The following is an 11464-nucleotide window of genomic DNA, read 5'->3' as shown; positions in this document are numbered from 1 at the left end:
CAAGGTTTCTTCTAATTGCTAATGATAGGACCCTCCAGGCAACGGAAGTCCATGTGCGTCGATTGGCCTGATTCGTTCGATGAAACTTTGCCTGGTATGCAGTTCCCGAGCCATGTAACTTATCCCGTCCCAATGTTGAGCTTTGATTCCTTGCTTCTGTTCTTAAAATCTAGGCTATTCTTAGAAGATTTTAAGGAGATTCCAGTATCCATTCCAGGCTTGCTAGTGGGGCTGCTAACAGGCTCCCTTGGGACTCTCAGCCGATATAAATTGTGCTCGCAGGCTGGCCCAACTCGGTAACTTCCACTGGAGTATTTCGAAAACGTTTCAAGTTGAAAAAGAATGAAAACATAAGCATTTTGAAGTATGACTATAAATTACTTTTAGGAGAGAAGGAAATGCATCGATGATGCTTTAATTCACACGTGCATTCGGGTGAATAAGACGCTCACATGGCACGTACTACATAGTCGTCAAGCACAGTGTAGATCCTGTATGGTCTTGTAGGTGAGTTGCCTGAAAGGCCGGTTAAGTCTGCAGTGCATTCCCTATGTAGGTGCTATTGATCCAGTACACAAGAGATGGAGATGGACATCATGTGAGATTTGGTCTATTTACCAGCTGCCCGGTCACATTAGAACAGGAAACAGAGGCATGTGGGACCGCATTGTTTTATTACAGTGCTGCTGCCGAACCATGGTTAATTAATTTCTTGTCTTATGTGGTAGTTGGAAATTAGAGACGAGGGTTGGTGAGTGCCATGTGAGGATGGGGCTAATCATTAAACGCAGCGGTACAAGGCAACAGAGTCGTGTATTTTGGTATATATCCTTCCTCTCCCACCCCCGTCTCTTCTCCTTTTTTTTTTTTTTTTTCTTTGCTCGAAGGATGAGAGATTCAAGTTTTTGCTCTATACTAAAATGAAGAATTTTCTTGCGTGTAAATAATTATACTCGCCCAGGTCACAGGGCAATGCGAAGGGGAGGCCTGTTTCTGTTTCTTTCCCACTATATAGTCCCATTTTTATGAATTCAGCGGGTTGTGCGAACAGCGGATGAAAGCAAAAAAGAAAATCCAGACTAGCTGTCGGCGACCAAGCTATCGGACGGTCCTGACACCATTTGTCACACCGTACTTGGCCATCCCGGACCATCATCATGGAGATGACTCGTGGACATAAATGGAATGCCGATGGTAGAGGGGCCGAGGGCTGAGGGTCGAGGGATGGGCTGACCGTACGGTCAGGTCAAAAGCACGAAGCATCATTTACATGCCCTCTCAATATTAATTTTATTAATATTGGATGGGAATGGGTCCCACTGAAGCCTAGAACCCTAGGCATGCCAAAAATTTAAAATATCAACATGCTGACAAAATAATTTGATACTACCACTCCCTGCTAGGCCTTGTGTTCTCAATGATTGAGCCCTAATAAACCACATGTAATCTACAATACTGCCATCAGCCAATTAATTACATGCTCTGCCTCTACCCCCAATATTCATTTCTGATGGGAAATGGGTCCCACTGAAGCCTAGAGCCCTATACATGGCAAAATTTTCCATTTTTCTTCTTCTTTTTTTTCCCCCTCCTTTTTCATAAGATCCTAGTTAGAGTTTAAATACAACAGTTACGTCTCCTTTTTCGTTTTTTTGAACAGTAATTACGTAATATGTGTATATACTATAATTGAATACCTTCCAATACCATCTTCTTAAAAAAAAAAAAAAGACCTGAGAACCGAACATCACCTTAACCTAATAGCCTAGTTGTTGTTAGTGCTATGGAGCATTAGCATACCTCAACTAACCACAAACTTCACTCAACATTGCTGCCTATACACAGTATTTCTAATGTTACTAGGTCAATCAACCGACCCAAAAGTTACTAGAACGAGCTACATGTAATTTAGGCAGTTTCTGGCTGCCGAACAACTCAGTTACGAGTAGTTAACACTATATATGCTTCTAAATTGATAAAAGATATTACTTGACAGAAAAAATGCTGACGAGATCGATGACTAGGATTTACTTGCATCAAAGCTTTCGCCAATGCATTGAGGACCATACCTCGAACAAAGTGTGGAAGAATATGCAACGCACCACTCTTCTTATCTGGCAAGTATAGAGATCCTATAAAAAAATAGATTGTGGAGAATCCATGCTGTTATCTTGTTTGGTGAATCGTACCAAATCTACCATGTAGGCATAATTAATGCATTACGAGTTGAGTCAGCAGTGTCTCCAGGCAAACATTATATATTAATGTAAAACTCTTGAGCTTATTGAGATAGGCCAATGAAAGTAAAGTAATTTATCAAGTTTCTCAACACAGATGGCAGGTGATTGAGAGAGATCAAGTCCTATGTACGCTGCCACAACGGTTGAATCGATATAGAATTTAGATCAAAGGTGATGACTTGATGGAGCAAAGTGTTTGTTATGGGTCTTTATGATAAAAACTTTAGGCTAAACTTTAGGAACCTCACCTGAAATATGATAAGATGAATATGAATTACATACCCCCCCCCCCCCCCCCCCCCCTCTTTTCCCTCAAAAAAAAAAGTGAAAATAAAAATAAGATACTAAAAGCTTTATCGCTCATCATTTTTTTTACTCTAATTATATCATATTTGCATTAGAGCTTCAATCCTCTAATCAGTAGGGGCCTAGTTTGACTCGTGAGCAATACCACCAAATGAGAGGACAATTATTAGCGTTCGAAGTACATCAAAGAAAAAAAAGCGAGAATGATGGTGTGAAGGGATGTTTCACTCAACTAGAAAAGATTTCCAAGCTATTATAAGCTCTCCAACACCAAGTGCGGAGGCCAAAGCTCTCTCCAAGATAAAATACGCCGACTGAGTAATTTTTTCAAAAATTCAGATATTTTAGACTAGCTAAATATGGTAAGCAATATAGACAGCTCTAATGACAATGGGTTGAGATGAGATATCCTTCTCTTCAAAAGAAATATTCTTTAGCAGTAACTGATAACCTTTTCCTCCCCATCTCTCTAGCAAGTGGACATATCAATCTCTTGAACCCACTATCTCCTCCTCCAACTATTCCTCTTAATCTGTCTCTCTAAACTTTGTATCACCTTCATTCTTTTAATGAAGTGGGTGGAATCTAACTCCTCCCTCTTCGAAAATAAAGTCTCGAAGTGAAAGAAAGTGAGGAGTGAGAGTATCGAATCCCCACGAGGGCACGACGAGCACTGGTGTGGGGCTCCGAGCTCAGTCACGCGGTGCCTTGACGCGACGTAAAGCTTTTCCGTACATACTGCGCGGCCTCTCAGACGACGCGACGTGGCCAGATAGTACGCCGGGCACGTTGGACCGCACCACCGGCGGGCCCCGTCCGTTGTGGGACGGGCCCCGCATTGGGATAAGGTGGCTTCCCATCACCGGCTGTCCTGTCCGGCCATGTCCGGAGGGAGAGAGGGAGAGTTACAGTCCAATCCCTCAACCTTGCCCGAGTTTCAAACACACCCCGCTGGCCTCAGAAAATTTTTAATTGGATCCTTTCTCAAGTGACCATCCTTTGCCCCATCCACCACTCGATGCCCTTATACTGCAGAATCAGCAAAAAAAATCTTCTCGAAAGGCCAAAATAGTCGGGAGAAAAAATAATCACTGCTGTAGAGCCATTTTATCGAATACTTGGTAGATAAAACCATTTCACACTATCCTTCAGCATAACCAGTGGCTTCAAATTCTCTTTTCTGTCGAAAAGCACGAGCATAATTAGATTGAGGGAGGCAACATTGACGACGAGGCTAATAGATCGATGAATGCACGACCGATGACAAAGTAGGCAGAGGAGGGACCGACTGCCAGCGATGGTGTGCTTATGGCGGGCTAGAGAAGATGAGAATCATGAGAAAGCTCGAAGGCATGGGATTCAAACCTCATATGTCCGCATGGTCGAATTAAGGAGCGGGGGAAGAGAACGGGGCTGAGGCCGGAGCTTCTCATTGGAGGAGAGACGAGGTTATCAAGAATATTTTAGTTCTAAAAAATATTTAGGATGTTATGTTTGATGCATTTTTTTTAGATTATGTTAATAGAGGCGGACAAAAGGTTCCTTACGAACTTGCAAAAAAAAGAAAGAAAAAAAAGCCTAACTTAAGGACTTAATTAAAATTTGTAAAATGACAGGAGTTTGCTTGAAAGTCGTACAAAGATGAGGGGTTAAACTGAAATTGTTTAAAAATATAAAAAGTGAAAAGACGGAAGGACTGGACTTAATGGCAAAATGGGACCGGGGGACGCGGGATTCTCGTACGGAGCTTAGAGATTCTCAATGGCACCAATGGAAGAAAGAGAGAGAGGAGTGCGTTTCCTCTTCTCTCTCATTACCCGGCAAAAAAAAAGGGAGAAAAATCTGATTGGCGGGAAGAATGTGACTTCGAGCGCCCACTTGCTTCCTGCTTCATTGACAAAAATGTTAAATATTTAATAAATTAAAAAAAGCTATAACATTGTTGGATCAACATGGCACGGATGCGACCAACAAATATTAATTCGGCTGGTACTATCTCTTATCCTCTAAATGGCCTCTTATCCTCTAATTTAATGCGATGAGCCAGCTAGAGGATCATACACGGCAAAGTTGATATCTGGGAAGAAATTTTCCCTTCAAAGTTGATAATAAAATATTCTTCTATAAATTATTATATAATTAAATAAAATATAAATAATTATGTAGAGTTAAATTTGTTTCCACTCGAGTGGATTTTTATTTAGATACGACTACATTTATATATTGGACAATGAGATTTCTAAAACGATAATATAGATTGTTGGATACGATATATTATCTCTAAATTACTTACACACAAAAAATCATATAGTTTAAAGATCCTTAGAGATGGGGGACAAAATAGATCGTCTAGCCCACATTAAAAGGGCCACCCAATTTCGGCCCAACAGATACTAACATTAACCGGACGTGTCCTTGGTCCGATCCAAAACTAGCCCGACCTCAGACCCCGCCAAAAGCTTCTTCAACCTTGGATATTCGCCGATGCATCCTGACTAAGTTTGAGGCACCCTCCTTATTCGCCTACGCGCCCCGGCCAAGCTCGGGGCGCCCTCCTTATTCGCCGACCCGCTTGACCTAGCTCGGGCATCCTCTCCAGTAATGCACCCCGACCCTCGCGTTCGGGGTGCTCCACCAAGCACATCTCGAAACACAGGATGCTAGGCTGGCCTCAGCATCTGTCTAGCCGGCCCCGTCGAGTACTTGGTGCGACCTCCCTACGAGTTCGACCTCGCCGAGTACTTGGTGCGACCTCCCTACGAGTTCGACCTCGCCAACCACCGCACCACGTACATGCCTTCGCCCTCCTACGTAGCCGTGCATTGTGACGCTACCACGTCGTGCCTCACTTACTGGTCCACGATAGCCAAGGGCAACACCTTACCGTTTCCAAGAACGGACTCTATCGTGCGCCACAAGCAAACTTAAGCTGTGCGCTACTCCTACTCATGATGAGAATAGGCCATACCCTCTACGGTTGTCAACATCTCACCATTCCCAAGGGTAGACTCCATCGTGCGCCATAAGTAAGCTCAGGTTGCACGCCACTCCTTCTCATGATAGAAACGGGCCATACCTCCGCCACCTAAACACTCCTATCAGGACTATAAGGAACCCCAACAGATAACGCCTAAGGGACTTTTTGGCTGGACATACTAAGCTCTACTTTAACTTAAGCGTTAGAGGGGCCTTACCAGAAACACCGGTAAGACTTTTTGCAGGTACACCGTCGGTCGTAGAAGATGACTCTCTTCATCTTTCTCCGTACTCCGGCGGCTCCTCCGACTCCTCCGGCGTGGTCACCCTCGGGCCAGATTTGAACCACAACACTTTGTTTATAAATCAAGCTGTCAAAAATCAGTTTAGTGAGATTTTTGTTATGTAAGTAGTTTAGAAGTAATAGGTCATATTCGACCATTCGGATTATTAATTTGAAACTTTTATTATCTAATATAAATATGATTAAATTTAAGTAGAGAACTATTTGAGTGTAGCTGAATCCAATGCGTTTTCTTCTTTTATGTATGTTAAAGAGAGGGCCAGCCCTTTTCCTTTTTTTTTCTTTTTTTTTTTAGCTACGGGACCAAGTCAAACAAATCGGCAGGTATATTGGAGAGTTTAAACGTCTTCGGTAATAGGAAGGATCACCATCGATCCTCCAGCCGGATAAAAAAAAGCGAAAGGCGATAAAAGAAGTTGCCGATGGAGGGTTCTACCAAACAGCACAGTTTGTTTAGTCAACAGTTGGACATATTTAAATTTCTTCCCCGCTGCTTATTGAGCAATCTTCCACGGGAAACACAATTTCCTCGACACCTTTAGCAAGCATCCTGAAAAATATAGCTCTACTAATTTTCTTTATATGCCCAAAGCTCTGGCAACATTGTCAAACATTAATGGCACTTCAAGGGATTGCTTCTGTTTTGGCTATTGGGTTGGAATGCCCTTATCAATCATAGAGCAAATTAAGCTGTCAAACTCCTAATCATGAGAAATGGAGCATGCGGTCCAATAAGAACACTAATAATATCCATGACAATTGCCAACAGCCAAGACGATGGATCGGAAGTCGCATCCCTCCTCCAAAAAAAAAAAGTACTACTATCCGGAGGTTGGCATAGTTTTCACAAGAGAGAGACGGACTATCAACTCTCTCTCTCTCTCTCTCCCTCCCCCAGCACCATCAATATCCTAGTCCACCACAGAAAGGGCACTCTACCTGAATGAAACGAATGGGCAGCTTCTAAATGGGTGATGGCAAGTCTTATGGACTACCACTTTAGTCTATGCGGTAGAAAGTTCATTTGATTTGGAAAAGCTTCCAATAAACTGGAAGCTAATAAATGAGGATTCGTAGATGTAGTTATTTTGGAGCGAAGATATCTTTCATGAGTTGGATGGATGAGCCAATCAACTCCCAAGGGCGACAGTTCCCTGTTTACTTGGATTTGATAGATCAGTCATCTATTATCTATCCGGAAAAAGGACAAGTGGGTTTCTTAATTCTTCATGTTCTCACTTTGATGAGTTCTCCAGTGAATTTTTGACTACATTTCAAGGACCAGTCTCTCGACAGCTCGACTCCAGTTTTAGCACCCGTGTGTTCATGTTTCAGGCTGTCATCCACAGTGCAAGAGCAGCACCACAGTAAGTTTGGAAAGAATTGAACGGCGACACTCCAATGCTGCAAAAAGGATACATTAATAAAACAAGCCTAAACTAATATTCTTGAGTACGCTGAATTTTCTCTTCTTTTATTTTTCTTTAGAGAAATCCATCCGTGCCAGGACGGGGCTTCATCGGACTCTCATGTGATCTCGAACAAGTCAAAAAGGTACTTGAACTCTACATTGTTACCGATCACTTTCAAAGTGTAGAAAAATCCCGAAGCCAATAGGCAATTATATAATGATTGATTCCATACTAGATAGAGGTAAGTAATATTAGTCTTACCTTTCCTATTGTTAGCATAATTTTAGAGGTCAAGTAAAAATTTGTATCAATCTATATTATTTTTTTTTGTTAGCATGATCTTGTATCGATTAGTATTATTTTTCTTTATTAGCATGATCTTATTAGAGTGATTTTAAGAATCACAACAATTTGTATTAGCGAGTATTATTTTTCTTTATTAGTATGATTTTATATATATTAACCTGTATTATTTTTTTTGTATGGAGCATGAATACAAGTATTTATAACTCTTGAGATGTACCAAATATGTTGGAACAGAGAAATAAAATCATTTTCCTCTTTTCTCCTTCTGCAAATATTTTAACATGGTATCAGAGCCATTAATCACCTAACCTGCTGCCAGCGTCTTTGTTGTGGCCGTCGTCGCCATGTCTAGAAGCTTTGCAAATCTATCGATCTCTATTTTTGGGTGAATCAACACCTAAATATCTTCTATTTTTGTGGATCCGCAGATCCTTTGTTTCCTTACATATTCTCTATTTCTGATAAATTAATACCATCATCACTTTTCTTCTCAGTTTTAGATTTTCTGTCATCTTTTTTCACCATGGCTCGGTCCCTTTCTCTCCATCTCTAATTTCATTTGCTGCCTCCGACTCCTTCACCATCCAGTTCAAAGTTTCTTCCTCATCTTTTTTAGTGTATCCGTTTACGAGAATCATCGACTTTTGGTTGTTTTCTCTCGGAGCTCTGTCCTCGCTGCAATTGTTATCCTTTATGTATCTTCTTGCTGCCACATTATCAAGACCAGTCAATCAACCAATGCCCCTTTTCCATGGTGCCTCCGTTTACGAGGATTGCCAACTTTCGATTGCCTTCTCTCTGAGTTCCGTCTTCGCCGCAACTATAATGTTCTATGTGTGTTCTCGTTGCCACATTATTAAACAAGTCAATCAGCCACATTGACAGATATGTCAGTATGTTATGTCCGTCAGATACATCAGTTTGCTATATCGGCTATTGAGTTATTATGTCAACTTCTAATCTACTACATCAGCTTTTGAGTTGCTATAACAGCTCATGTTCTATTACATCAGGATCTATGCTACCACATTAGTTCTTAATCTACCACCACGTAAGACTCCGAGTTGTTATGTGAGCTTCTAGTCTATCACGTCAATTTCTGAGCTACTACTTCACCTCTTGTCCTAATATATCAGTTTCTAGGTATATTCGTGATCCAGTTTCTAAACTCAAGTTGGCATTTATAATACTATCTGAAATTTGAGAAAAATATTAGCATAATTTTAAGGATCATACGCAGAAAAACTTGTATCAGCCCATATTATTTTTCTTTGTTAATGTGTTCTTGTATATCTTCATTTACTAGCATGATCTTGTTAGAGTGATTTTAGGAATCACAAACAATTTGTATTAGTGAGTATTATTTTTCTTTATTAATATGATCTTATATTAGTCCATATTATTTTCTTTATATAGAGTTTATATACGAGTATTTTATAACTCCTGAGATATACCAAATATATAGAAATAGAAAAATAAAATCGCTTTTTTTTTTTCCTCGCTTTGGAGGTAATCATTGTGCAGTGAAGCATGATAAAAAGAAGTCCCTTTAGTTAATTTCTGGGTCCCTCGTAACAAGATTTCCCGCGTGCTAAATTGTACAAACGTTTTACTCATTTGCTAGGATTTTCCTTGGTTAATTAGGAGTCATTTGGCGTGGGGCAAAGAAAGCCAGGTGCCTCTAGTTATTTTTTTTCCTTTTGTTTTTTTTTTTATCACAGTTATTAGATCCATGATCAATAACTGTAATTGTTCATCTGGTGCTTGGTTCCCCTCAACGTCTATGACATCGATGTCACCAAGGACAAAAGCAAGGGGAATAACTGCATCAATATGATCTGCCATCTATAATAACTATGGAGAGATGACCTTCATGACTTCGATCATCCATACAAATTAAGATCTCTCAGTAGGAATGCCCTTGGAGTTTGCAACATATTGGACACCGGTCGCAACAAAACTATTAGAAGAAAGTATTAATCATGTATAAAGAACTGATATAGTGTGATTCTCCTTCCAGTAAGCAACATGTCAAGTAGCATTTATTCTGTTAGAATCAGATACATGTCGGAGTGGAGCAATTAAGAATCATACAATTAACTGCATGCTTGCCTTGTTATTGGCGAACCCCTAATCCAATGAAAGCTCCTGCTTCAGAGAGTACCATGATATGCACCTCACTTCACTGTTTACAATTTCCTATATGTTCTTTGCTTTGCTTCCCTCCTAATGCTAAAAGCTGATCCTTTATACAAGTTCATTTGGTGAATTTTACCGAGTTTGGACTTGGCTTGCGGTCATGTTTTTGCTTTCAAGGCAATTTAGGATGATGTGGTAGGGACTATGCTAAACAAAACAAAATTAAAGTTAGAATCACAAAGGTAAAGCTGTGTTTTGTACAAAAATTGTACATTTATTTTAGAAAAGGTTGATGTTAGTACTATATTTTATTTTGCAACACCTAACCCTACTATTGCATGCAGATTCCAGGACACTTTTCTCCGATGCACAGCGATGGTGGCACCTAGATTTTACCGGATCCTTGAGCATAAAAAAGTAGTCAAAACAAAAAAGTAACAAAAGTGAAATCGCATCAAATTTTTAAAACCCAAAATCGTGTGACATGATGACACAACAAGACTAATAAAAGAGAGAACCATATTTCTGAAAAAAAAACGTACTTGAATCGGCCCTATAATAATTAAATTTCTGCATATCTAATGAACTTTATAAATTTAAGATGGGTTATTAACTTATTATATTACTTTGTACCAGAACTCCACTGGTCACCCAATTTTATTTGGTTTTCTATTCAAAGCTTTTTTTAACTCTCAATTAACGCATTATGGTGCCGACCGGACTTCCGGTACTTCTCTCCACATCGGAGAGGCCACAGTATTAAATCTGGCCGATGCCATCCTCATCTTATTTCTTTAAAAAGAAAGCATGCATGTTATATCCTGCACCGTATGCGTTACGCAATTGTGTTTCCTAAAAAAAGCTCGACATATTTTCATTAGAGACACGCAGAAAGAAAAAAAAAAATTATGATCAACAAAAAAATAAAAAAAATAATATTTTAATAAAAATAAAAATTTTATATTTTATAAAAATAATAGAGGATATCGAAAAACTATTTTTTATCGGTTGAAAATTGCGGCCTTTTTTTTCAAAAGAATCTTTAAATCATCTAAATTTATGGATAAAATTTTGAAGATAGATATTCATACAGCTTTTTTTTTTTAAAAAAATAGATATTCAACCAAATAATAAGCCACTATAAAATGTACCATTTTCCTATGATCAACCTCATATACCAAAATTATTTTTTCAGATATCATATATTTTTATTTTTTTAAAAAAAATCAGCAACGAGTCCCTGATTTATTTTAAATACGTACCTTAGCTTTTTTACTATTTGATCAAACATGATGTGAACCAAAAACCATACAAAAAAGAATTATTTATTTAGAACTGAAAAACATAATCTAATCCATTATTATCACGTCTGTTACGCACTAACAAACCATATTATAAAATAGGATAGAAATATGCCAGATAAATTTATCAAGTTTACTAGCTAAATGTGCCCTTAGTTTTTTAGGAATATATTATTAAAAAAATCATTTTAAGGATGGCATTTCTAATAAATATCAGAAACAATATGTTCTATTTTTATTTTTTTTGCCAATTATTCAGATTATTGAATCTTCAATTTTAACATACTCCCTACTAATTTCAAATTTAAATGGAATTGGCGTTTATTCTCCCTCCCAAAAATGGCTTGGAAGTACTCTTTATCTCCAATCCACCAAGTCATATCCCAATCATACTTTGTTTTATTCATTAATTTCTTTGAACATGCATTGTGCATGTCCGGATTGCCGATAAAAATTATAAAGTAGCAACCTAGGTCACTG

Source organism: Phoenix dactylifera, chromosome 16 (genome assembly GCF_051530095.1).
Source record: "Phoenix dactylifera cultivar Ajwa chromosome 16, Ajwa_hap1_PhDact_Kaust_v1.1, whole genome shotgun sequence".
Lineage (NCBI taxonomy): Eukaryota > Viridiplantae > Streptophyta > Magnoliopsida > Arecales > Arecaceae > Phoenix > Phoenix dactylifera.
This window is presented reverse-complemented; position numbering follows the sequence as displayed.